Source organism: Panthera onca, chromosome A2, assembly GCF_046562875.1.
Source record: "Panthera onca isolate mPanOnc1 chromosome A2, mPanOnc1 haplotype 2, whole genome shotgun sequence".
NCBI lineage: Eukaryota > Metazoa > Chordata > Mammalia > Carnivora > Felidae > Panthera > Panthera onca.
This window is the reverse complement of record NC_138340.1, coordinates 756,282-784,069: the sequence shown is the minus strand read 5'-3', so window position 1 is coordinate 784,069 and position 27,788 is coordinate 756,282. Positions and strand designations below refer to the sequence as shown.

The 27,788-nt window shown below is 57.1% G+C and overlaps 1 long non-coding RNA gene across 3 annotated transcripts in view; it reads left to right on the top strand.

Annotated features, from left to right (window-relative positions):
• Window positions 1-27,530, top strand: part of LOC144615766 (uncharacterized) — a 31,161-nt gene extending 3,631 nt beyond the window's left edge. The window contains exons 2-4 of one of the 3 annotated variants that reach the window (XR_013554381.2): window positions 21,688-21,871; window positions 21,982-22,644; window positions 26,159-27,530. This is a non-coding gene — a long non-coding RNA (uncharacterized LOC144615766). Of the gene's footprint in view, window positions 1-20,384; window positions 21,064-21,687; window positions 21,872-21,981; window positions 23,821-26,158 lie in introns of those variants that run through there. The other 2 variants (XR_013554382.2, XR_013554380.2) reach the window with 2 other exon arrangements.
• The last annotated feature ends 258 nt before the right edge of the window (window positions 27,531-27,788 follow it).

Genomic DNA, 27,788 nt, shown 5'->3' with positions numbered 1-27,788 from the left:
TCCACTCTACTGGGGCACCTGGGTGGCTCAGTCAGTTAAGCACCAGACTTCGGCTCAGGTCATCACCTCATGGTTCATGGGTTCGAGCCCTGCATCGGCTGTGTGCTGACAGCTCGGAGCCTGCGGCCTGCTTCAGATTCTGTGTCTCCCCCTCTCTCTGCCCCTTCTTGGCTCGCTCGCTCTCTCCCTCAAAAATAAATATACATTAAAAAAAAAAAAACTCTGAGCCAGCCATGTGCCCCAAGTGTTTTCTGTTTTTGTTTTCTCATTTATTACTTTAAAATAATTATACATCCACGGAAATTTGCAGAATTAGTCCAGAGAGGTCCCTGGTACCTTTCTCTCTGCTTCCCCCAACGGTTATATTTTGTGTATCTATCACGTAATATCAAAACCGGAACATTGATGTCACGTAGTGGTATGTTGAAGTCTGAGCCGGATGATGCATAGACTTAAATACTCACCACCCCAGTCAACATACAGGGCAGCTACCCCCCAGTTACCCCTGATAGACACCCCCCCCCCCCCCGCCGCCCACTGCCACCCCTCACCCCTGGGTACCACAAATGTGCTGTCCATCTCTGTAATTCCCTGAGAATGCTCTGTAGATGCAACCATACAGCTCCAAGCTTTTGGAGACCTGGTGTCCCCACTCAGCACAGTACTCCAGAGATGCCTTCAAATTCTCACACGGATCAGGAGTTCTTTCCTTTTTGTCTGAGTTGTGTTCCATGCTGTGCATGTAGCGCACAATCCCCCTATTTTAAAGCCCCTGATCTCAATCCCCTATATGCATGGTTTCCAAAGACGAAAGCATGACCATCTTTGGGGCCCATCTGTCCCATGCAGGGGACCAAGGAGGCGTGGAGGGCACGACCGAAACACTGGACGTACCGTGCCTGCCCTACACTCCGCGGGCCCAAACGTACCCACGCAGCTACATGCTGCTGCAGACAGGCTGGGAAAGTTGTCTTTACTCTAGGAGTCACTTGCACAGTCACGAGTGAGGCTCCCCTACCTGGAGGAGAAGGGACATCGGGGGACAACTAGCAAACCTTGCCAGCAGAACCTGTCCACACCTTACCCCATGGGTGGTTGAGAGGGCCCTTGCCTGTGAGTGTTCTACGTGGTGCCTGGCACCCCACACCTAGGGTCCTGGTGAGCACAGAAGGGTTAATTTCAAGGAGGCACGTGCTGTGCGGTGGGCGGGAGACCTAAGTATTTGGGTCATGCTCCTGGGGCACGTCGCCTGTGTCTCAGTTTACCCATTGTGAGTAGAGGAGACCGCATTATCTCCCCTAATATCCACTGCCTTTCCCTGTAGTCGCAGTGGTAGGGAAGGGGGGCTTTGTCTGTTCCCCACCCAGCCTGGGGGAGAAGCAGGGACCTTCCTTCCAGTGTCTGTGGTGCATGGAGCCTCGGGTGGGGTCCAGAAGAAATGATGATCGAGTGACAGAGTAAGCAGGTGATTCGGTGGGCAGATGCCTCCCTGCGGGGCTGCCCCGTGGACCGGGCCAGGAAGCCCTCCCTAGACCAGAGCAGAGTCTCTGTTACTCAGGACGCTTACCCCCATAGCATGGAAAATGGGGGGAAGGCGGGTGCTGTGATTCTGGGGCACTGAGAATAAACCCCGAAGACGAGGGCACCCGCACGTCCTACGTCTCTCTTGCTGAGACCTCAGGTGGCACCAGCGCATCTCCAGCTCTTCTCCTGCCTGCCTCCTGTGGGCCGTTCCCGGCCCCATCTCTCACCTGCGCTGTGTGTTTGATGACGTGGCAGGCAGAATGCTGAGATGGTCCCCAGTGGCTCACGACCTCGTGGAATCCCCTGTCCTTGAGTGTGAGTAGGACCTGCGATGTGACGGGTGTCGTGTCTATGACAGTGTGACGTATGGCGAAGGTGAAAGGGTTTTCCGGATGGAGTGAAGGTTCCTGCTCAGGTGACCTTCCGTTCATCAAAGAGGAAATTATTCTGGGTGGGCCTGAGCTAATCAGGGGAGCCCTTTAGAAGAGGGACTGGGGTCCTCGTGAGGTCACAGCCTCTCCTCTGGCCTTGGGGAAGCAGGCCATCGCAAGGGATGCAGCTGCCGGCGAGGGGATTCTGTCATCAGCCTCGTGAGCCTGGAAGAGGACCCCGCCTCAGAGGCGGCACAGGCCCAGCCCGCGCCAGGTCCGCCACCGTGGCGGCCTGAGCAGGATGCCGGGCCACGTGTTCCCTCACTCCGGACCCACAGAGACGTCCAGAAGAGTGCTGCTTTCGGCCTCTCAGTTCGCGATAACTTGCTACGTGGTGGTAGAAGGCAAGTACGTGGCGTTGCGCCGTCCGCTGTGGTTCCCGCGTTGCCTGACTTGCCCTCCTCGTGGTCTCCCCCGCCACCTTGCCCTCCAGAGGCCCGGCTCAAGCTCCAGCTCCTTCGTGAGACCCTCCCTGGGGGCCCACGGCCGGTCTGCACCTAAAGCGCGGTGGCCCCTGCCGCAGTCTCCGTGTGTCCTGGGCCCGGGGCACGTGGCGACCGGCGCTTCCTGCCCCACTTAGCGCGGAGACGGCTGCGGCACGTGTGCTGGCGGACGAAAGGTGAGCCAGGCATGGCAGCCACACGTGTGTCCCCTCGCCCCTTTCTGTCCGCCCCAGGAGCCCGTTCTACTCCTGAGGCCGGCTGCCCCCTCGGCCGGGCCTGAGAGCGAGGAGGACGGCGGTGCAGCCGAGCCCCGCCGACTGTGGGGGGCGACTGGCGTGGGGGCCCCTTTGGCTGCCGGAGCAGAGCGTTGTAACCCGGTGTCTTAAAACCAGAGACGCTTACGGTCTCGTGCTTCCGGAGAAGTCTGAGATCTCCGTGTCAGCAGGATGGGTTCCTTCTGGGGCCCCGAGGCAGCATCTGTCCCACACCTGCCTCCCAGCTTCTGGGGGCTCCGGCGGTCCTTGGTTTGTGGCCACGTCCCTCCTCTCTCTGCCTGTGTCTTCGCACGGGCTCCTTCCCTGCTGTGTGTCCCTGCTCCTTCCAAGGGCACCAGTCATTGGATCTGGGGCCCACCCCGATCCATTACAATCTCGTCTTCACCGTCGGCAAAGACCGAACTTGCGTCACATTCTGAGGTTCCTGGTGGATGTGAAAATGGGGGGAAGACCGTTTAACCCAGTCCCTGTAGTGCATGGGAGCCAATGAGCCTTTGCTGTTCACGGACGCTGAGCTGCAGGGGGTTTGTTACGGCGGCCGTTACGGGGCATAGCGTCGCTGATTGTCACCGTAACGTAATTTTTTGTCTACGTACTTGTCTTCCCCAGACACTGACCTCCCGCCAATGGGACATGGCGTGTCATTCACGACTGTATTGTACAGGATGAGGAAAAATTAGTTTTACCAGCGGGCACCAGAACACATTTTAGACACACGAGCGGGCTTGTTTAGGGAAATACCTTAACTGGTCCTGGGGAACGGTCGGGAGGCCCTTAGGACGTGAGGCGAATGGGCTCAGGGAGAAGCCACGAAGGTCCTCAGCGTGAGGGAATGGCCGCTGTTCTGGAGGACAGGGCGAGGGGCCGTGAGGGCAGGGGCCCCACCAGAGGTCTCGGGACACGGACGTGGCTGGGAAACACAGGCAGAGCAGATGGACGCCATGGCAACTGCCAACATCCCTCTCGGGGGCCCCTGTGCCTTATACCAGCAGTTGGCCAGACCCTCCCTGAACTGGTCCTGCTCCGCTCAAGCAGAGGGCAAGCCTGCCAGCCAGCCGCCGTCGGCGTGCGGCCAAGTCCGTCGGAGAGGTGAATGTTGACGCGTGCAAGGAGCCGGAGGAGACCCGAGCTACGGTTTAGACCAACAAAACCCTAACGTGCCTCCACGCTCCTCGGAGAACCAAGGCCCATAGTCTTGACCCGGCCGCACGTTGTGCTGACGCAGGCCGGTCGGTGGGTGCAGGGCAGTCCCGGAGGAGGGGGTGGATGGGACTCTGTCACGTTCCTGAGCTTTGTCTGCTTACCTTGGGCCTGCGTTGCTTCTGTTTTTTTGAAAAAGGTGACCAAAAAAGTAAAAAATATATATAGTTTAACGTTTACTTATTTGGAGGGAGGGGGAGAGAGAGAGACAGAGAGAGACAGAGAGAGAGAGAGAGAGAGAGAACCAGCCAGGGAGGGGCAGGGGGGCCGGGAGAATCCCAAACAGGTTCCATGCTGTCAGCACAGAGCCCAACTCAGGGCTCTACTCCATGAACCTGAGATCATGACCTGAGCCAAAATCAAGAGTCAGATGCTTGACCGACTGAGCCACCCAGGCGCCCCAAAAAGTAAAATGCCAGTAAAACCTTGGTTTGCAGTCATGATTCATTCCAGGGACGTGCTTATCGACAAAAGCACTTGCATATCAAAGCGAATTTCAAGAACTTTTGGCTCAGTTGTGATCCTGTGATGTTCAAGGTCACGTATTACTCGTATTGCAAGACATCGCTCGATTATGAAGTTAAAGTTTGTTAGAAACGTTCCCTTGTCATGCGGAACGCTTGCAGAACAAGTTACTCGCAATCCAAGGTTCTGCTGTATCTGAAGATCATCTACATCGTGCTAGCCCTTCCCTGCTCGGGACGGCTCCCGCTGGCCCCGGTGGGGCGCGTAGCACTGCTAACTACCCGTGTGTGCCACACCTTGTGGACCTCCCCTCCCAGCACGCTGCCCCACCGTCAGCTCCTGGGGGCCCAGGCTCCCGACTTGGCCTTCAGGGCTCATCGGTGGCTTTGCTGACGGGCGGGAAGAAGGTGTACGCCCTCTTCAGCTCTGCCATTGGGGCCTCCTTGGGCATCACGCGGGGTTGAGCAGCGTCCCTAGCCCCCACCCGCTCGATGTCGGGACCACCCCAGTCGCGTCAACCACAGATGTCCTCAGACATTGCCCGGTGTTCCCTGGAGGCAGGATCACTCTGGATGAGGCCTGTGGCCATAGACTAATTGCATTCCTGCCATCATTCCTAGAGGTAGCCTCAAATTGTTCAGCCTGCTCCCTCGGTGTCCTCAGGACAAGCCTGGGCCCCGCACCCAGTGCGGGCTCACCGCCTGGCGCGTGAAAAGAACAACGAAAAGACAGCCCTTCGGACAGCCGCCTTCTCGAGAACTTCCACCTGTTCATCAGGACTTCTCTTTGGGCGCAGGCCACCGCGGGAGGAGAGGAGAGCCCCATCTTTCTCTCTCCACCGTCTCCTGGCATTCGGAAGCCGATTTTGGCGAACAGCTTAGTTGATCTTCCCCCCCAAACATGGCTTTCTGAGAACCCAAACCTGTCCGCCTCGGGACCCTGCTGTTTGCATTTAGCACGTATGAGGTTAGTTCTCACAGGGGTCGTACATGGTGTCATCCACAGGGACTGTCCTTTGGGATGTGCACGGGATTAGCACATGGAGAGGAAATACTAACGGGACAGCTTGAGGCCCTCGGCCTGGGTTTCTGCACAGGATGTAGATCACGGCCGTATTACTTTTCTAGGACCGTGGTGACAAAACACCTCAAGCAGAAATTGAGCATCTCCTGGTCAGGGAAGCCAAAAACCCAAACGGAAGGTGTGGCAGGGCCATGCTCCTCCTGGAGGCCCCTAGGGAGGAACCTTCCTGCCTCTTCCAGCCGCTCAGTGGCTCCGGTGTCCCCTGGGGTCTCTTGGCTTGTAGGTGCTGTCTTTTCTCTGTGTCCGTGTCCACGTTCCCTTCATCTTACAAGCACACCGCTCAGTGGACTTAGGTCTCTCACCCACTGTGACCTCATCTGAACTAATTTCGTCTTGGGATGCCTGCGTGGCTCAGTCGGTTGAGCTCTTGGTTTCGGCCCCGACTCTTGGTTTCCGCTCGGGTCATGGCCTTGTGGTTCATGGGTTTGAGCCCCGACTCAGGCTCTGCGCTGACACTGTGGGGCCTGCTTGGGATTCCCTCTCTGCCTCTCTCTCTCTCTCAAAATAAATAAATAAGGGGCGCCTGGGTGGCTCAGTCGTTTGAGCGTCCGACTTTGGCTCAGGTCATGATCTCGCGGTCTGTGAGTTCGAGCCCCGCGTCAGGCTCTCTGCTGACAGCTCGGGGACTGGAGCCTGCTTCGGATTCTGTGTCTCCCTCTGTCTCGGCCCCTCCCCCGCTCGTGCTCTGTCTCTCTCTCTCTGTCGAAAATAAACATTAAAATTTTTTTTTTCAAAATAAATAAACATTAAAAATTTTTAAAAAGAAAACTAATTACATCTGCAAAGACCTTCTGTCCAAATAAGGCCCCATTCATGGGTTCCTGAGGGTTAGGACTTCAACGTGACTTTTGGGAGACACGTTCAACCCATAAAAACATCACACTTACCAAGTTCCTCACCATACCTCTTTTGGTCAGCGTTGCCAGGAAAAATAGGGGATTAAATCGCTAGGTACACGTTACATGCAAATTATACATAGTACACGTTAGATGCAGGATTAACGTACAGCTACTGATTTAGTCCGAGTCCCTCTTTATTGCATCCTAAAAAAATACTTGTCACATATGTAAATTTCATAGGTAACTGGGTGTTCTGTATTTTTATTTGGTAAATCTGGCAACCCTATTTATCAATTGGACTTGTGTAGACTTTTCTCCAAAGGGGCAAATGGAACTTCTAGGAACGTTACGTGGATTTGACTGTTTCCGCGAGAACCCTTGGTGGTGCCAGTTCTGTCTCATTTAACAGGGAGCTTTCAACAGTGTGCGAGTGTGTCACACAAGCCTCCAGAGACTGAGGAAAATTGGTTATGAGATAGATACGGATATATACGTGTGTGTGTGTGTATATATATGTATATGTATATTTTTTTTTATTTTACAGGGAGAGAGTGTGTGCACAGGAGTGGGGGAGAGGGGCAGAGGTGGAGAGAGAGAGAGAGAGAGAGAGAGAGAGAGAGAGAGAGAGAATCTCAAGCAGGCTTCATGCTCAGTGCCAAGCATGACACAGGGCTTGATCCCACGATCCTGGGATCATGAGTGACCTCAGCCGAAATCAGGAGTCAGGCGTTCAACCAACTGAGCCACCTAGGCGCCCCTGAGATGCATGTGTATGTATATTTTATTTTATTTATTTATTTTATTTATTTTGCCGGGGGAGGGATTTATTCTGCACACACGTAAGGAATAGTAAAGATACACATTTGTAAACGCTAAAACATTCTTTATGAATGTTACTATATTCCTACACTGAATTTGCACCAAGAAATTTAATTTATCTCAATTTCTCGCTTATTCCAGGTCCTCCCTTTCATCAGGTCTTTTTTTTTTTTAATTTACATCCAAATTAGTTAGCATATAGTGCAACAATTATTTCAAGAGTAGATTCCTTGGTGCCCCTTACCCATTTAGCCCATCCCCTCTCCCACAACCCCTCCAGGAACCCTCAGTTTGTTCTCCATATTTATGAGTCTCTTCTGTTTTGTCCCCCTCCCTGTGTTTATATTATTTTTGTTTCCCTTCCCTTATGTTCATCTGTTTTTCTCTTAAAGTCCTCATATGAGTGAATTCGTGATTTTTGTCTTTCTCTGACTGACAAATTTCACTTAGCATAATACCCTCCAGTTCCATCCACGTAGTTGCAAATGGCAAGATTTCATTCTTTTTGATTGCCGAGTAATACTCCATTGTGTGTGTGTGTGTGTGTGTGTGTGTGTGTGTGTGTTACACATCTTCTTTATCCATTCATCCATCGATGGACATTTGGGCTCTTTCCATCCTTTGGCTATTGTCGATAGTGCTGCTATAAACATGGGGGTGCGTGTGTCCCTTCAAAACAGCACGCCTGTATCCCTTGGGTAAATGCCTTTAGTGCAATTGCTGGGTTGTAAGGTGGTTCTATTTTTAATTTTTTGAGGAACCTCCATACTGTTTTCCAGAGTGGCTGCACCACCTTGCATTCCCATATATGTATACTTTAATGTTCATTTTTGAGAGAGAGAGAGCATGAGTGGGCAAGGGGCAGAGAGAGAGAGAGGGAGACACAGAATCTGAAGCAGGCTCCAGGCTCTGAGCTTTGAGCCAGGTGCCCCAGCTGCCCGTTGTTTTTTTTAATCAAACACTTACAACTAACTTTATTGCAATTTGAACAAATGTTAAGTGGGTTTATGCTGATAAAATTCACATATAATACAGCTTACCCACTTAAAGCGTTCAATTCAGTGGTATTATTCGCTATGTTGTGTAACCACTACCTCTGTCTAGTTCTAGAACATTCCATCACCCCCAAAAGAGTCCCTGTCTCCATTAGCATCCATCACCACCCCTTCCCCAGCCCCCAGCACCCACAGGCCCCCTTCCTGTGTGTGGATGAGTCTGTTCCGGACCTTTCGCTCACGTGGAATCACACCCAGTGGCCTGTCGCGTCTGGTCCCCTCCCTGAGTGTGTCCAGGGGCCATCCACAGGACGTGTATTAGCGCTCCATTGCTTTTCGTGGCTGAGCAGCGATCTCGGGGGTGGTGTGGTAAACTAACTCGGCCACCAGAAGATACCCGCGTCCTAATTCCTGGAGCCTGTGAAATGTGTAGCAGAAGAGGAATAGTTTAGATGCGATCGAGGATTTTGATGGGACCCGTGCTTTTGACCCAGTGAGGATGACAGGGGACTTCTGACCTCTAGAACTGAGAGAATAGATTTATGCTTTTAGCGCCCAGCGTGCGTGTGGTTAACTCGTCTCAGCGGCCGTTAGGAGGTTGCAGGGGTGGGCCCTAACCCGACATGGCTGGCGTCCTTGTAAGAGGAGGACGTTGGGACACGGGGGAGGCCACGTGAGGACGCGGGCAGAAGATGGCTGTCTACGCGCCAAGGGGAGAGGCCGCAGGAGAAACCGTCGAGGCCGCTTTGAGGCAAACAGGCTTGAGCAACGGGACGTACAAAGGGCCGCCGGACCACCCGGCTGAATCCTGACAGGCCCTTCAGGGGGCTCGCCCCGAAAATGCATAGGTCCTAACCGACCGGTGGGCTGCCTGCAGCCGGGCAGCTACCACAAAGGGGAAAAATGGATGCGGCGCCACACCTCCTTTGCTTCCCGCTTTAAAATCGCCCGCACCCGCCGCCTCTCCTCTGCCGCCCTGCCCGCTCCCAGTTCGCTTCCGTTCTGTCTCCTCCGTTCTGCCCCAGGGGACCCTTTCACCGCCTGCGCCCCCCAGCTAGCACCTTTGGGGGCCCCCGTCCGATCAAGAGACACCCTTGGCAACACAGAAACCCTTGACACCCTAGACAACGCAGAAACCGGCCCCGCCAACACCTCGGTCTCAGACTTCTGGTCTCCAGAGCTGGGAGACAATGAACACCTAAGTCCCCCATCTGTGGTATTTCCTACGGCTGGCCGGGCAGACCGATGGAGTCGCGGCCTCGGGTGACCGACACCGGCGCGCTCGTGTGCCCCAGCCACCGCAGGGACCCCCGCGCCGGGAGCCGGGCCGGGGACCTACCCTCCGCTGGCCCTGGCTGCTGGCTGAGCTCAGGCGTGGGGGCAAAGGCGCAGCTGCTGTGGAAAATAGCATGGCAGCTCCTCAAAAAGTTAAAAATAGGGTGACCATGTGACCCAGCAGTCCCACTCCGGGCATCTACCCAGAAACGCGGAGAGCGCTGAAATATCGACGAGACGTCTGCACACCCATGTTCATAGCAGCCCTGTCTACGGGAGACAGGAGTTCAAATCAACCCAGGTGTCCGTCGACAAAGGAGAGGTAAACACGATGTGTCCGTCCACACACTGGAATGTGACCCACCCTCGGGGAGGAAGGACGTCCTGCCGCCTGCCACCACGCGGAGGGACCCGGAGGACACCGTGCGCAGTGACAGGAGCCAGCCACAGAAGGACACGTCCCGCGTGACCCCACTCACGGGGGGTCCCCAGAGGAGTCCCGTCCACAGAGCCAGAGAATAGATGGCGGGAGCCAGGGCCGGGGCAGGGGCGGAGAGTCCGTGCTTCATGGGGGCAGGGTCAGTCTGGGGAGGTGGAAAGTTCTGGAGACGGGCGGTGGGGGCGGCCGGAGGACACCGTGCGTGTGCCTGGTGCCGCTGAGCTGTGCGCTCAGACATGGTTAGGATGTGGATGTCGTGCGCGTTGTACGACACTAAGAAACAGTTTTAAGTCCGTGCCTACACGTCAAGCATCTCCCATGCCATCTGGGATGTTTCCTGGCGTGTCCAGCGGTGGGGTCAGAGGGTGACAGACACCCTGTCAGGAACGCGACCCCTCTGCCGCCCCCTTCAGTTGTTCTCCAGTGGCTTCATCCTCCACACCACGGCGACACCTGCGTTCCCAGAGCGGGATGGGGGGAGTCTCTTCAACAAAGAGTCCAGGATTAGGCCCCGTTGAGTTCCCATCCTGTCTGCCTTTGATTTTTTTAAAAAAGCCTTTCATTTCGACTATTAGGCATTTCAGGGCACGCTGCACAGTGTCATCTGCATTTCAAACAAGCGCCTCTGGGGAGATTTGTTTCCTTCCTCCTCTCTGTTTCCTCCTTCTTCCCCCAGACGTGTAATCTACGGCTGCTTTTATTTGTTTTCTTCAAGGTCCTCCATCATATTGTCTCATATTGTTCCCAGACGGTCGCACAGCCACCAGCCCCCACTCCCCACCCCTTCCAGTCCCCGCCCGCGCCCATACGAGTGCTCCCCCTGGTACCCGGAACCCAGATTTCTCAGGGTCACCCCACCCTGTTTCATTTCCGCCCGAGACACCGAGTGGAAATAAGGAATTTGCCTTTTGTTTTAACTGAAGTAGAGCTGACACCCGACGTGACATTAGTCTCAGGTGCACAGCTTAGTGATCTGTAGGTTACGCTGCGCTCACCGCTCTCGCCACGTCATTGTCTAGAGTCGGGAGGCTGTGCCTGTCATCCCCCCAAGGGGACTCTGCCTTCCTAAATCCCGAAGAACCTTGGCTCCCACTGATGCCTGGCAGATTGGTGAAGGAACCCCGAAAGCACTGACCGCGCATTGAAGCTGGGTTTGCACCCCCCCCCCGCCCCACGGAAGGCTGCACCGGGCTAGGAACCAAGTCCGGGTGCAGGTTTGTCCCCTGCTTTTGCAACTGTCTGCGCCCGATTGCACCGACGGTGCGCCCTTCTCCCCAGGCAGGCGCGCTTTCAGAGCCGGCCGACTCCAAGGGGCCGCGTGTGTTTCTACCCTGATCCTCACCCAGGGGCAGGTTTTTAAAATTGCGGTCAAATACGTTTGACATAAAATGGCCATTTTAACCATTTTTCAGTGCACACCTCAGTGGCCTTGAGCATACTGTCGTGCAGCCACCCCCACCCTCCATCTCCTCAACTTTCCGTCTCCCCAGACTGAGACTCTGTCCCCATGGAACAGTGAAGCACACTACCCCCTCCCCAGGGGCAGGATTGAGACTTGGGCTCTATTTCTTATGTGCTGCTGTCCTCTGCACGGGACACTTCCATCACGGATCTGGGCAGGAAATTAAAAACGCAAGCGTCTGTTTTAGTTGACTTGTATTTCATATTTGCCACAGCCTGTGGGTCAGCTTATGAGGCAAACTGTAGTGTATTTAGGCTTTTTAATTCTTTTAATAAAGACCAGATGAACTCACTTACAGTCTTCCGAAAATGAAGTGAAACACATGGTCAGGAAGCATCGGTCTCCTTAGCATCCAAAATTTCATTCTCTGAATGTGAAACTGATCAATAAAATGTTTTAAAAACCGTAACTCCAGGGGCGCCTGGCTGGCTCATTCGGAGGAGCACATGACTCTTGGGCTCAGGGTCGTGAGTTTGAGCCCCACGTTGGGTGTGGAGATTACTAAAAAAATAAGCTAAAAATAAATAAAAACTCCACAGAATGTTGTGTTTCTGCAAACCCATGTCGAGGCCAGAGCCCCCTACACGGGAGACAGACTCCCTGTGTCCTTGTTAGAAAGAAGGAGGGTGTTAATATTCCACTGGAGAACCAAAGGTTCCGGAAGCATCAGGAAAACGCTGTTTGTTCTGAGATGCAGACTCGATGGAACCCACAGTCCTCCGGGTGAAAGGAGGCAACAGCTGAGAGGGGCTGTGGCTTGCAATGAAGTCCCCCTGTGCTCACAGCACCCCGGAGCCGGTGGGTCCCACAGCTGCCACACCCCATGCTCTTTTGGGGGGCCTGGAAGTGCAAAGCATCAGGGAAGGGCGGCGTTCAGGGCGCCTGTCTGTCAGGACGCAGTCTTGGTACCTGGGGGACAGGCAGCAGGCACGAGGCCTGTGCGGGGCCACGGCAGGACTGTGCCTTCTGGGATCAGGGTCCGTCCCGGCTCCTTAAACCGTGCAGTTGCAGGTTGGAGGTAGTGAGTTGAAAGGAAGCTTCTAAGTGCCGTCCCCTCCTCCCAAAGCAGGTGGTCCCCACACAGAGACGCACAGGGAGGACAGGCCTGGACCCTGAGGGACCCCGACACGGTGCTTGACTTGACAGCACAGAGGCAGGGGGTCAAACGTGCACAGCGCAGGGGCTCCAGCTGTGACCTCCGAGCTCACAGGCTGGAGTCCGAGACTTCGGAACAGAACTGTATTTAGGAATAGGGCCACGCAGATGTAATTAGTTCAGGTGACGTCACCCTGGAGCGTGGACGGTCCCCATTCCAATGATAGTATTTTTATAAAAGGGAAATCTGGGTGCAGACACACGCAGGACACTCCGTCAGTGGGGCAGGGTCTCCCCCTCGGCAGTGCTGCCATCAGGGCATCTGGGCATCGCCGGCTCCCCCCCCCCCCCCCCCCACCAGTGGTCTTGATGACCACAGCCGTCCCAGACGCCACCTGCTGTCCCTGGGGCGGGACTGCCCAGTGAGCACCGCTGCCGTGGGCGGGTCTCCACCAAAGGGTCTCAGCTGATGTCCTGTCTTTTTCAGCTAAAAAAACCCATACAGTGTATTCTAAAATGGTCCTAGAGAAAAGCCACCAGCTATTAAAAGTATTTACTTCTGAAATTCCAGACAGGGCATACATTTCAAAGTATATATACGAATGACCAGAACGTTTGAGTATTTTTTAAGGACACGGAGATGTTACTTTTTGTTTTCAGGCTCTGGGATCTGAGGTTTTCCTTTGTTTTTTCAGAGTATGATTCCTTTTATTTGAAGTTGAAAACCAGGGCAAAGTAGACATTTCAGTGAGGATTACAGACACAGGCAGTATCCTTCAATTTTTAAAGGTCATAAATATGAGTAAAACACAGAACTCCAACACTGAATAACTCTAGGAAACCAAAGCGCCTCGGGTATCAGCACGGGGAAGTATGCGAGAAGCGCGGGGTTCGTCCTGGCCTCGGTCCAGGAGGGCAACTCGCGTCCCCCGAGAAGTTCGCGGAACCACCCACAGAAACGGGGGTGGGCCAGGGGGTCCTGCCCGAAACGGCCACCCCGGTCTAACCGTGGGAACACGAGCCGAGCCCCGGCAGAGCGGCGTCCTACAAAACGCCACCGCCCAGGGCGCCGAAACGAGTCTGAGAAACGGTCTCCGCCCAGAGGGGCCAACGGAGATGTGACACCTGATGTCACGTGGGATCCCGGGGTGGAGAGGGCCTGGGACAGGGAAGGACATGACAGGAAACAGGAAGTCTGGACAGAGTGTGGACTTGAGTCAGGAATGCAGTAGCGACATCGATTCGCTACTTGTGACAAACGTACCACGCCGAGGTCAGGTGTCAGGAGCGCGGGGAACCGGCGGGGGGGACCACGAGAGCTCTCCGTGCCGTCTTCGCGGTTTTACTGTCCGTGGGACAGCTCTCCGAAACTCAGCATTCACCGCAGAGCAGCAAGAGAAGTGAACTTGGCCTTGAGAAACGGTTTCAGACACGCGAGGACAGGGACCTCGCGTTTCCTGGGGGAAACGAGCGGGGAGGCCAGGGCCACCCCTGCAGGGGAGGCGGGGATCGACCTCAGAGCAACCCCAAGGGAGGCCCGGGGTCTGGGAGCCGCGCGCGGTTCTCCGCCTGGGGAACCCGAGGCCACCGCGTGGCTTTCCCCCCGCACAGCCGAAGGGCTGGGCGGCCTTTTCCCTGTCACGAGGTGCCCGCTGGTGGATCACTGCCTCCCAGGGTTGGTCTCCCAGAACGTTCTTCGGTCAGCTCCTATGGAGAAGGGCCTTCTGCCCACACTGCAGAGAGCCCTGGCGAGACCCGGCGAGAGGTGGGGGCGTGGGGGAGGGGGAGGGGGGCTCTGTGCGGCGGCGTCCTCGGGGCCACACTCCCTGACGCACCCGAGCACCGGTCCCAGCCGCCTCCGTGCGCTGCTGCCCCCCCAGCCGTTTAGTGGTTTGCTTGCTGCGAGTCTGAACGTGGACGAGGAGCAGGTCTTACTTCTACAGGTAGTTTATTACGTTTTTAATCTGTTTAAGGTTTATATATTTTTGAGAGAGAGAGAGAGACAGGATGTGAGTGGGTTAGGGGCAGAGAGAGGGAGACACAGGATCCGAAGCAGCTCCAGGCTCCAAGCTGTCGGCACAGAGCCCGACGCGGGGCTCGAACCCACAAGCTGTGAGCTCATGACCTGAGCTGAAGTCGGACGCTTAACCGACTGAGCCACCCAGGCGCCCCTCCACCCAGGCCCCCTACGAGTAACTTATTATTCATAAAAATAGACACCTGTGTTGGTTACCTGGGGCAGCTGTAACAAAGCACCACTGACCAGGTGGCCAAATGGCGGTCATTTATCTTCTCCCGGCTCTGGAGCCACAAGTCCAAGAAGAAGGTGTCACAGGGCTGTTCCTGCTGACGGAGAATCTGCCTCAGGCTCTCCCAGCATCACTGGGGGGATCACTGCAATCTGGGCGTCCCTTGGCCTGTAGAAGCATCACCCCATCTCGGCCCCCTCTTCGCGGGGCTTCCCCCTGCTAGTGAGTCCCAACGTCCCCTTTTTAGAAGGACGCCAGTCGTTGCTTTAGGGCCCACCCTACTCCAGCGTGACCTCACCCCAACTAACTATACCTGCAACAACCCTATTCCCAAATAAGGTCCCCTTCTGAGGTCTGAGGGTCAGGACTTCAACGTACGGACCTGGGGGGAGGACACAGCACAACCCATAACAAAACCCAGACTCTAAGGACACAAATACAATACACAGTTCATACCAACGCAGGCTGCCATGTCCCCAAGCGTTCTCTTCCCTTCTCCCGGGGCGCGTGGCTGGAGGCCCCGCTTTCCTCGCAGCTCTGTGTGCCCACGTGATTTCTCACGCGTGGGATGTGGGCATCTCAGGATCTCCACGCCGCTTGCTGGATGCCCTGCCCACTCCTTCCCGTTGGCCGGACAAGCGTTCCAGTGCCCATCCTCGCATCCCGGGTCTAGATGACCGGCCCTCGCCTTCCACTGTGCGGTTTGAGGGCGCCTGCCTGGAGCTTGGCCCTCCTTCCGGGTGCCTCTGCCGCTGGCTTTGTGTGCAGCGGTGACAGATTCTCACCCCTCAGAAGCCTGCTTCTGTCTTCAGCCGGCCGGCAGCTAGGCGAGAGCAGCCCGGTGACCTGGTAGTCCCCGAAGAGCCCGAAACTCACACACGGGACCAAGAGAGGGGAGAGTACTGAGCCCGGGGGTCCTCAATCACCGGCCCTAACCCTGTGCTCGCGGCTTCCTCCTTAAACGGCCGCTCAGCACCTCCGCAGCGGCTGCCTGGTCCCCCCACTCGGGCACGCGTGGATGTAGCTTTTCTATCAGCAGGTTTTCCAGAGCCTGGGAGCCTACGTGACCTGGGTCCAGGAGTGGCTTTGCTGCCGATCTGTTCTCACGATGCCTCGTCTGTGGTGCCTGAGACCGAGCTAGACCCCCACCTCCGAGGCAACCCAGGCCTCTGTGTGGGCCCCTGGAGGAGGCCTAGGGCTGGAGGGGTTCTCTGTATCTGCCCCCGGCCACTCCAAGCCTTCCCCGGACCCTCCTGGCCACCGGCTCATTCAAACCTGTGTATACAGCTTGTCTTGGGCATGTGAGATCTGTCCTGAGAGCCCAGAGGGAGAGACAATGTTCCCATTTCACTGAGTGGGCTTAGAACACAGTCCCAGAGACGCCCCCATCCTGGTGTCAGGGCCTGGGACGTGCCGCCTCACACGGCAGAAGGACTTTGCAGGTGGGAGCAAGTCAAGGCCCCGAAGTGGGGGTGAGGTGACCCTGGGTGCCCGGGGGGCCCGGCGTCCTCACGAGGTCCTCACGAAGAGGGAGGCAGAGAGATGGGCAGACCCCGACCCCGAGCCGCTGGCCACGAGGATGAGGAGGGGCCACCGGCCCAGGACATGGCGTCTCCGGGAGCCGGGAAAGGGAGGAGACGGGGCTCCCTGGGGTCCCGAGGGAATCCAGCCCTGCCCACGCCTGGGTGTTGGGACTAATGGTTCCGGGACCGTCAGAGAGTCGATGTCTATGATTTTAAGCCACCGAGTTTATGATGGCTTGTGTAGAAAACTGAAAAGGCTTCTCTGCTAGGGAACCACACAGATGAGGAGTCCAGAGACACCAGGCTTAGGAATCACCCCTGAGCTCACTCCCCGTCAGAGGACCCCATGCTTCGATGGCAGCCTGTTCTAAACAGCTAAGAGACAAAACCTGCCTGTAGAAAGCCCATTCTGCTGGTAGCCGAGTCGGGGGACCAGGGAGCCACCGTGGAAGTGGCAGGCGGCTTTCAAGGAAGAAGCCGTGAGTGTGGGCCTGGGGTGGGTGCCCCGGAGTCGCCGGGCGGCTCCCGTAGTGCCCGCCCCCTCTCGCACCGATGTGAAAACGATCGTGCTTTTTTTGTCCAGTGGTTTCCAGTTGTTTTTACCGTCTTAGCAGCTCACATTCCTTGGAAGTAGACCAGGAACTGAGACCCTGATCTACTTCCCAGGGACAGGGAGCGGGGCCCCGGTTGCACAGAGGGGCAGCGACGGACACGTGCGTGCTGCTCCCCAGTCCGGAAACACGTCTGCAGGATTTTGCCGGAAAAGGCTGATGAACCGTGTTCCAGAGAGCCCCGTCAGGCCGAGAAACAAGGGACCGTTCCAGAAAGATTATCGGAAGACTGGTAAGGAAGGAATTACAGGTGGCCGATGAGCTCGGGAGACCGACATCTTTACGCTCTCTGGCAAATTAAAAACAAAAACCACATTGTCAGGTAGCTGCCCCGAGAGACCGGCCGTGGGACCGGGCCGGGTGCCGAGGGACACCGGGACTGTAGTGAACGCCCCCGAATCGCACACTGGACGGTGGTTCCAATGGCACATTCTGTGTTACGTGTATCCTACCACCGTGTTGAAACAGTTAACGGTGCGGTCTCTCAAAAGCAATTGGATTGTACATTCTAACTAGGCGCCCTGTACAGATCGTGAATTCTATCTCCATAAAGACGTTTCTGAGAAAACAGAGCTGTGATACGGTCTTAATTTTTTTAAGTGCATGTTTTACTTTTAAAACGCGCGTATGCAAACCTACGTACGCACGCGTTACGTATGGACGTGTGTGTGTGTGATTCAGTGGGTATATTCTCTTCTCTGAGTTTCGTTCTCTAAGAAACCTGCATCATTCAAGAATTTTGTAATTCGAAAAATTCTTCACGGACGCTTGATTTGTGTGGTATGTTGATCTTCCTCCCAAACCCACGACCCGGCCCGACCGTGAGAGCAGCACCGGACAAACCTCAGTAGGGGGCATCCCGTGAAATCACTCACCAGCTCTCCTCCAAGCCGTCCTCAGCGTAAAAACAAGGTCTCAGCCGGAGGGGCCTGTGGAGACGTCGTGTGGGATCCCAACAGGTCCTGGGGCAGAGAGGGGCCGCAGGGAGACTGAGGGCCTCTGAGCAGTCACACAGCAGCCCGGCCGGCCGTCAGTGGTGGCAGAGAAGCCGAACCCTCGAGGGGCCTGGGTGTGACCAGGGGCTCTGTGCCGTCCCCACAGCTTTTCTGTGAGGCCGAGACTGTCCCAAAGTTTAAAGCCTAGTAATAATAGCAATGATGATGAAAGATCAGAAAACGCGTTCAAAGCACAGCATTCCTCGGCCTGGGAAGCAGTGAGCCCTGTTGGTCCCTGGGGGTGCCTGGGGGTCACTTTGGGACATGCTGGGTCACAGAGCTGAGGGCTTATACTGCACAGCCAGTCTCCTGGAACCAGAAACCACCTGCCTCTCGCTGCCCTCCACCTTTGCAGCGACCAGAGGCCACCAGCCTGGACGTGGGGGTGGTGGCTCCAGGCCTGTACTCGGACTGGGGGGGGGGGGGTCCCTCGGTGCCACGGGCAGCGGTGACACATCCCAGGCCCCGGGCAGCACACAGACATCTATCTCCCTCGTCACCCACTGTGGCTTTGAGGCTATTGACGTTTTCACCTCCAGGCAAATGATGTGTTTCACTCAGCGTTTGATTCGAGAAGCAGGTTTCTCTGCTGCCTTTTGCGTACGTGGGTCAGTCCTGGGTGGGCCAGGAGCCTGGTTCTTCCCGGCCGTGTGCAGAAGCTTCGTTAGCACGCGATGAGCCGTGTGTCCAGACCTGTGCCCGCCATGGCAGCTGGGTGGCTCCCACCGCAGCCGGCGGCCAGACTTCCACAGGCCAGGGCCTTCAGGAGCCATGTCCCCCGCACCCCCTCGCAGGTGCACAGAGAACGGGGCTGGCCAAGGCTCACGCCCTCGGCTTTTCAGATAAACTCCAGGAGAGCAGAAGTGACCCCCCCCCCCCAACAGGAACGGCCCCCAGTCTCCACAGCTGAGACCGGGCCCTGGGGTGGGGGTGGGGCTGCTTGTGGCACAGACGCGCGCTGGGGGCGTCCCAAAGGTGAGCAGGGGCCCCGCTCTAGGAGAGTGCCAGCCACCAGCCCCGTCCAGATGGGCAGCTGGGTGTAGAGTAAGAATCCAGGACAACCAGCAGAACGTTTGAGATAAAAACAGATAACTTTTAGCGTAAGTATGTGCCGTGCAGTGTTTGGGATCTCCTTACGCAAAGTGATTTCGCTGATGTGAGGTGTCGCGACAGGCCAGTCCACACAAGCAGAAAGTGGGTTCTTGGGCACCAAGGGCTGGGGAGGGGGAGTGGCTGCTAATGCGGCCGGGCTCTCCTTTTGGGGTGACGGAATGTTCTGGAACTAGATAGAGGTGGTGGTGGCACCCGTGGTGACCCGTGAGAGGGAGGGTGGGCTGCAGAGGCGAGGAGCAGAGCGCGGCCGCCCCACACGAGCCCGGGATGGGAAATGGGCTGACCCTGGTAGTTTCCAGAACCGACTGACTTTTTATTTTTCAGGTAAGATACTCGCTCTGGCTTCCTGCCGCCCGTGGGTCTTTGCCCTGGACGGTCCCCCAAGATGTGTCTGCCCGCTTTTCTTCCAGTCGGCTGAATGCTGCATTCTCCACAGTGTTGCCTCAGGCAGCTCCACGGAGATGGCCCTGAGCTGGGCTGCGGGGCTGTGGGTTCAGGGCCCGTATCCCACCCGACGCCGGTCCGGCCAGCCCAGGCTGCGGCTGTCGGGTATTTGCCAGTGTTTCCACCTCGCGCCCCTCGGCCCGAGGCCATCTCCTGCGTCCAGCTGCTCTCGCGGCCGGTTAACGGCTACGCCGTCTGCAGACGCTTGCCATCGAGGGAGACCCCGTGACCCCAAGGGGAAATAGACACTGGTCACGGTTCAGGATGCTGCTGGGCGGGACAGCCAGTCCCCGCAGAGCCCGCAGGGGGAAGGAGCGGGTGCAAGGCCGGGAGCTGGCCCCCCTTCTCCCTAGAGAGCCCTCAAGTACCCAGATGCAAGAGGGTGCGACCGTGACCGCCGTCGGCAGAGAGCTGTTACCAGGCCTTGTCCAGAGGGTGGAAAGGAAAGTGTCCCCTATTGTCTCCCCAAAATGACACACAAAACAGGGACAAAGAGAGCCTGCCTGGCTGGAAGGGCTCTCGGCCCCCGATTTCCACAGTGGCCCTGGGGACAGTAGACAACAGGCAGGGACAGCAGAAAACGTGGGACGACAGCCCGCTTTGTGCACCACCGGCTGGCCGCGAGAGAGGCTGAGGCTTTCTGCAGCCGTGTCCATCCAATTTCAGGAGAACCGGAACCGTGGGAGGGTTCAGCGGGCCCATTGTGCCCCTGCCCTGCCCCCCCACACCCCCCCCCAGGACTCCTGGGGCCCGGCATCCCCGCGGGCAGTCAGCACAGCTTTTTGGGAAAAGGTCCTGCTGAGCACTGGGCCCTGGAACTGGGACGGGTCAGAGCTGGGGCCTAAGGCAGCTCGGAGACCGTGGCCCCACAGTGAGTGCCCCGGGGCTGGATGTGGGGCCCTCGGCTTGCCCCTTGTCACTCGTTCCATCCCACCCTCCTGACTTCCACCCCCTGACCCCACCGCGGCCTCCCTCCCCAACAGGGACACCCGTCTGCCATCCTGTCAGCGCCAGGATGAAGAAGGTTCTCCCTGCTTCCCGTGGGTGACCGTGTGGAGGGTTTGTTGGGGTTTTCCGGGTTTTGGTCTTAAGACTTTACTATAGTTTGCAGGGGAAAATTTCCAGAAGGGCAAGGAAGGCAGCACTGTGCTTGGAGCCAAAGAAAACACACTCAGAACAAGACACAGCGTTTCTTGCCCGTAGGAGGAGTGGGCAGGCGGCCCTCCGGCCTGGGGGGCTGCCTGGGCGAGGGACAGGTTGGACAGCCGCCTGGCACCTACCCCCCCGCCGCCCGTCCCTCTGCCTCCGAGCGCTCGGCACGTGGGGCGGTCCGGGGCCCTCGAGAAAGCAGGGTCCCGAGAGACGGTGGCGGCACCACGTGAGCCCCACGCCTCCAACACCCCCCAGAGAAGCACACGCAGGGCGGCCGGCCTGGCTGGAGCCGGACGAGAGCCCGGGCCCGGGGAGAGGAGCCCACGGAGGGAGCCCAGCCCGGGCCGGGGAGAGGAGCCCCGGGGAGAGGGAGGCGGAGCTCGGGCAGCTAATGCTGACCACTGACCTGCGGAGGAGGAGGACGCCAGCCCGACGGCAGTCACGGGAGCTTGGGGTAGCAGCCTGCCTTCGGGGACTTTTAAGTCAGCCACCGCGGACAGATCACCTCCGGCCTGGCCAAGCGCGGGGCTCCGTTCCTCCAGGAGGTGACGTCTGTCCAGAGCCGGGCGCCGGGGGCAGGGGGGCAGGGCTGCGAAGGCAGACCGCGGCCCAGCGGGGAGGACAGGACAGGGTGCGTGGGGGAAAGGCTGCGACAGTCAGCGGGGCCAAGTGATGCACGGGGTACACGTCCGTCGCTGGGGAAAGAAAAGTGGTCCGTGAGCACCGGGCTGGAGGTGTGGACGCGGGCAGATGCGCCCGCTCGGGGCCAGCGTGGGTCCGGTGGACGCCTGTGCGCCGAGAACTGCGCGGGCGGCGTGGGCGCCTTCCCGTCTTTCACGTTCTCGGCGTGCTCGTAGCGGCAAGAAGGCCGCCAGTGTTCTGCCAGGGCCCGCGAGGCACCGCGGGGGCCGGTGGTCGGTCGGCACGGGGAGGCGACAGGGCAGGGGTCCGGGAGCAGGTCCCGGCCCCGGGCCGGCTCTGACACTAATTCCCTGTCAGAGCAGGGGTTAGCGCTGCCCTTGCGCGACCCTCCTGTGAGAAACAGTGACAACTGTAAAATCACAGACCGCTGGGTCCGGGGACCACAGACAATGACGCGACCGTGCAACCATCCGGCGCGCTGAAAACCTAACACACCGTCTCCCAGAATATAGGCGGATGTCTCCCAAAAATGTTGAACTGGGTTTTTTTTTTTTTTTTTTGTATCGTAAGAATACGTTCTCCTTAAAATTTTTTTTCTTCATTTTTTTTTAAGTAATTTCCACGCCCAACATGGGGCTCAAACTCACAACCCCGAGATCAAGAGTCATGCGCTCCACTGACTGAGCTGGCCTGGCGCCCTGAACAACATTTTTTTTTTTTTAACTCCGAAATGGACAAAGGAGGAAGGAAGAGACACCAGGAGACGCGGCCCCACAGTGGACCGATGTCAGCATCCCGTGAGCGTCCTCAGGGAGTTTGTGTTTTTATGCGAATGGGATCATTTTTTTTTTCGTGCTGCTGAAGGTTTTTTTTGTTTTTGTTTTTGTTTTTTTTACTCTTTCTTTAGAAATGACCACAGGTTCACGGGCACTTGCAAAGGGCGGACAGGGAAGCCCCTACACCCGGCGCCCCCTCCGTCCACGCTGACGCCTAGTGCAGGGCCGGCACAGGGTGGCCGGAGCTCTGAGCCGCTGTGCCGCGTGTCCGTGTATGTGCCCGGCACCCCGTCAGGATACGGAGCGTTCCCGTCACCGCGGAGAGCCCCCCCAGCTGACCCGTTGCCACCCCTCACCGCCGGGCCCCACGGATGTGCCGTCCGTGTCCATGAGTCTGTCGGTCATCGTGAGAATGTTCTCTCCCCGCCTTTGGAGATGCGCTTCTCCCGTGGAGCACAAGCCCCGAGGGCCCACCCGGCTGTTGACCCTCCGAAGTGTGGCCTTTGTCTCGCCAGGCGGTTTTCCGCGGCGTGCGGGTGCCGGCTGGCTTACTGAGGGGCCCCTGGGTCGGTGCCCGTCGGGGGCCGTCGTGTTCGTGCGCGGGCTCTGAGCGGATACGAAAGTCTCACTTCTCTGGGGTGAGTGCCAGGGACGAATCGGGCAGTTGCCGGGTCACGGCCTGTTTCCCACGCCGTCTGATGGGCCGTTTCTTCCCTTCGTCCCCGGATACGGACGTGCGTTCTCATTTAGAGCGGCCCCTCGGGATCCCTCCACGTGAAAGTGCCATCCCAAAGGTGAGCGTGGGCTGTTCTGGCTGCCGGCGGGGACACGGGCGCTGGACGCACATCCTCGAAGGGGGTGACTCCCGGATGACGTGTTTCCAGAAGTGGAGTCGCTGGGCCTCGGGGAACACGCACACATTGACGCATATGCCACGAGCCCTCCGGTGCATTTAAACTTTCTTTTCTGTTGCGTGTTTTTTTTGTTTTGTTTTTTGTTTTTTTTTTTTTTGCAAACTGAGATATAATGGACACACGACACCGTACTAGTCTCAGGCACACAACACAATGACTTGGTGTTCGTGTACGTGGCCAACCGATGTCAGCGGGCCTGGTCAGCGCTCGTCACCACGTACAGGTGCACGCCGTCTTCTCCGGGCCGTGCTCTCTTAGCAGCTTTCGAATTCACAATACAGTCTCATTACCTATCCCGCACGTGACAGGTGACCTCCTCACTTTGTAACTGCGAGTCTGCACCTGTCGAGCCCCGTCACCCGTTTCCCGTGCCCCCGCCTCTGGCATCCGCCAGTCTGTTCTCTGTGCCCCCTGAGCTCGGGTTCTGTTTCAGATTCCACGCAGGAGTGAGATCACACAGGGTTTGTCTTCCTCCGCCCGGCTTCCTTGACGCGGCATAATTTAAACTTTTTACAATAGATTATACGGACCGTTAGTAAAAAGTTACGCTTTATATCTGCGTGGGGCTCACCTATATAAGTGTGAAGAATGAATACACGCTGAGACCGGCTTAAAGCTTCATCAGCCACACAGCCACCCCTTCCCGGAAAAACAAAACGGAACACAAACGCCATCTCCCTTCGGGTGAGCTCTTCGGTCGCCAGTGCCGAAGGCCCCTTCCCGCTCATCCCACTGCTGCTAAGAGCTGCATTTTCACACTCTGCTCTTTTTTTTTTTTTTTTTTTTTTTTGCTTGGTCCTTGATGATTTACAAGAGGTGTTCTCAATTCAGGATATTCACCATGCACCCGTATGTGTAATTGGTTTTAAACATGTCGATCGATGGTCAGATCGCGGACGGTTTCTGCCTAGGGTTTCTGGCTTCTAGAGCGCGGTTACAAACGATTCTCTCACCCCAGGATTAAAAAAATATCCCTATGTGGAATTTCTTCTAGGACGTTATGGTTCAAGAATGACCCTGGCCCGTGTTTTCTAAGTGAGCTTTTTATTTCCAAATGATTTGCTCCCCCCGCCCCACGTCCACACCTGACCTTCCCTCCAGGAAGTGGCCCCGGCACACCGCTAGGTCTGGAGCCATGGGCTCAGGTTCAGAAAGGCCGCGTCTCTGCCGTTTCTCTGCTCAGCCCCAGCGACTCCCGCTCCGTAGCAACCCTTGCATCCGAGTAAGCCACAAAGGTCTGTTCCCTCTCCATGGGGGAGGCGAGGAAGTTCATGGTGGTCGTTCTCTACTTTCCTCCTCGCCCCCACACACCTGATGGCACCTGAAAAGACCCGGATCCCAAAGGTGTTCCAGGACAATGGCAGTGCGCTTGGTTTCTACCCTTCGTGCAGCCAGGGACCCTCCCGGCTGGTCCTGCCGGGCTCCCTCGGGGTCCTCGGACTCGGCCTGCCTGTGTCATACAGAAATCCCAGCCTTAGGAACTGGATTTCACCCATTTCTCCGGTAACGTCTTCTGTCTGCTCCCGGATCCCATCCAGGATTTCACGTTGTATTCTGTCATCCTGCCTGCCCAGGCTCCTCTGGCCAGAACTTCTTGTCATCTAAGAATCTGCTTGGGGACGCCTGGATGGCTCGGTCGGTTAAGCGACCAACTCTTGATATCGGCTCTGGTCGTGATCTCTCAGTATCGAGTTTGAGCCCCACGTTGGGCCTGCTTGGGATTCTCTCTCTCGGCCCCTCCCCCTCTCATGCTGTCACTCGCGGTCTCTAAATAAATAAACATTTAAATAAAAAAGAATTTACTTGACTTTTTTCTCCCACTGGCATTTACATGAATTACTTCTAATCTCTAGAAGGTGGGTTTTCTCATCCCTCAGTGTTGTGGGTTCAGTTGTGTCCCCCAGAGACAAAGGTCCCCACATGTCCCAACCCTCGGAACCTGTGAATGGGGCCTTATTTGCAAATAGGGTCTTTGCAGATGTAATTAGTTAAGATGGGGTCACACTGGAGCAGGGTGGGCCTGAATCTGATGATCGTGTCCTCATAGGAGGGGAACTGGACACAGACGCACAGAGAAGCCACGTATCAGCGGAGACGAGGATTGGAGTGACGTGTCCACAAGCCAAGGGGCGCCTGGGATGGCCAGGAAACCACCAGACGCTGGGAGAGGATCGTCCCCTGGAGGCTTCAGAGGGAGGGCGAGCCTGTGACACCCTGATTTTGAACTTTTGGCCTCCAGAACTGGGTGGGAACAAATTTCTGTTGTTTGAAGCCACTCTGTGCGGTCATTTGCCGTGGCAGCCGCGGGAAACTCACACACTCGGTCACTCGGACCTGGTGCAGAGCACCAGCAGGGCCACAGGCTCGGGGACACAGGTCAGCCACATCGTACAGGAGGCACCCTCCCAAACGTTGCTTCGGAGCTGGCCCCGACAGGGAGCTCCCACGCGGGCATCTCTCCAAACGGGCTGTCCCGCAGAGGGTCATACCCGCTGGGGGCCGGTGCCACGCCCGCATTTACGGCAAAAATAGTAGATACAGGCCCAGCAAGCAAACGTAGGATCTCTTCTGTAATAACACCACGGCAGCAAGGCTGGCACGGGAGCCGGTGCCCAGTGGAGAAACTTGACCTTGTGTGCAGCTGGGGACAACATGCAGTGGGGAGGACTGTGCAAAACAGCCGGCAGCTGCTCAAAAGTTACCCACGGAATCACCGCGCAACCGGCGACTCAGATCCTGGGCGTGCACCCGGGGAATGGAAAGCAGGGGCTGAGACAGACACCTGCACCCCCGCGTTCACGGCAGCATGATTCACAACGGCCGAAAGGTGGAAACACCCCAGGGTCCCTCCGTGGATGAAGGACAAACACAATGTGTCCATCCCCACGCTGGAATGTGACCCAGCCCCAGGGAGGAAGGACGTCCTGCCACCTGCCACCGCGTGGAGGGACCCGGAGGCCACTGTGAGCGGTGACAGGAGCCAGACACAGAAGGACACGCCCCGCACGACCCCACTCACAGGGGGTCCCCAGAGGAGTCCCGTCCACAGAGCCAGAGAATAGACGGTGGGAGCCAGGGGTGGGGCAGGGGCGGGGAGTCCCTGCTTCATGGGGACAGGGTCTCGGTCTGGGGAGATGGAAAGTTCTGGAGACGGGTGCTGGGGGCGGCGGCACGACGGCGTGAGCGTGCTTCATGCTGCTGAGCTGTGAGTAACGGTTATGATGTCAAATAGAAAAAATGGCAAAAGGGAGCAGTTGGTGCTCAACCCAGGGTCCCAGGGTTGGGCTGGCTGCTCCCCGGGGCTGAGGCCTCCTGGTGTCGCCGTCCATGCAGGTGGCCAACTCGGACACCAGTTAAACACACATCTATCTTGTTCTCTTCTCTCGTCCTATAGGCCACGTGCAGAATCCCAGGAGCTGTGGAGACAGCAGCAAGGCAAACCCTGGGTGACATGATGCTCTGTGCTGTCCCGACACCAAGGCCGCATGACAGCGGCGACACCGGGCCTCTGGAACTTTCGGGGAACGACCCGAGTCTGCCCGCAAGCTGCAGAGAGGCCACAGAACATTTGGAAACATACCTGGCTCCCTAGGGATCCGGGCCCGCATGCCTGGCCTCTTCCTGCTCTGCCTGGGGACCCTCCCTGCCCCAAAAAAGACTCGAACATGTTATAAACCCTGGAAGCTGATTTTGAGCTTACTTCTTTTTTTAAAAAAAATTTTTTAATGTTTATTTATTTTTGAGAGAGAGAACATAAGCAGGGAGGGAGACACAGAATCTGAGGCAGACTCCAGGCTCCGGGCTGTCAGCGCAGAGCCCGACGTGGGGCTCAAACTCATGAACCAGGAGACCATGACCTGAGCCCAAGTCAGACTTGAGCTTACTTATAAAAAAAGGTTTTTTGCAGATGTTATTAAGGATCTCAAGAAGAGATCATCCTGATCAGGGTAGGTCCCAAACCCAGTGACAAGTGTTTTTCTAAGAGGCAGGAGAAGGGCACTTGACGACGGAGGCAGAGATTGGAGGGACAGGCCTCCAGCCAAGGAACAATGGGACCCCAGGAGCTGGAAGAGGCAGGAAGAGCCTTCCCCTGGAGCCTCGGAGGAGGCGTGGCCCACCGACGTGATTCCCGGGAACCAGGCACAAGGCCCAGCACACGGGAGGAGCTCGTGAAGCCTCTGAAAACCCACTGCGGGTCTGCCTTAATCTGCTTGCTGACCCACCGGCCACGGCCACGGCCAGCCTGACTGGAAGGCCCCCAGGGCAGCCTGGGGCAATGGGTGACCCAGACACCTGTGGCCACAAACACCATCTGGGGCCCTCCGCCTTCCCTGGGGCTCCCAGTTCACCCAGATGGCGAGTCCCTGGGAACCCTGTCCCAACACAAGTTTTCAAAAAAGTTACCTTTTTATAACCACACACGGGCACGTCCCTCGGCCGCGAGCAGGAGTGAGGCGTCCAACACCCGCCGCCCCGCGGACGGACCCCGAACACACGACGCTCAGGGAGGGGACGCGACACGAGAGGCCACACGGGGTGTGAGTCCGCGTGTGTGAAACGTCCAGAACAGGCCCATGCACGGACGGGAAGGGGCTCGTGGGGGCCAGAGACTGGAGAAGGTGGGGGGTGGGGAGTGACTGGTGATGGGGACGGAGTTTCCTTTGGGGGTGATGGAATGTTCCAGAATTGGATAGAGGTGATGGTTGCACAGCTCTGTGAATGTACTAAGTGCCACTGAATTGTACATATAAAAATGGTTAGTTGTATGTTGTGTGAATTTCATCTCCATGAAAAAGCTGCCTAATTCCGCTGTTTGCTGTTTACGCTGAAAGGGACAGGGAGGTCACTGTTCAACAACAATGGTAACAGACACTGTAGCCTAAGGTAAGTGGCCCGCCCGAGTCCAGATTGCCCTCCAGGGAGAGAGATGTAGACAATGCCGTGTATCACAGCAGAACTTCAGCAGAGGCCCCCAGTCGCCAGGGCTGATGCCCGCTCGTACCCAACCCCCAGCTGGCTGGGAA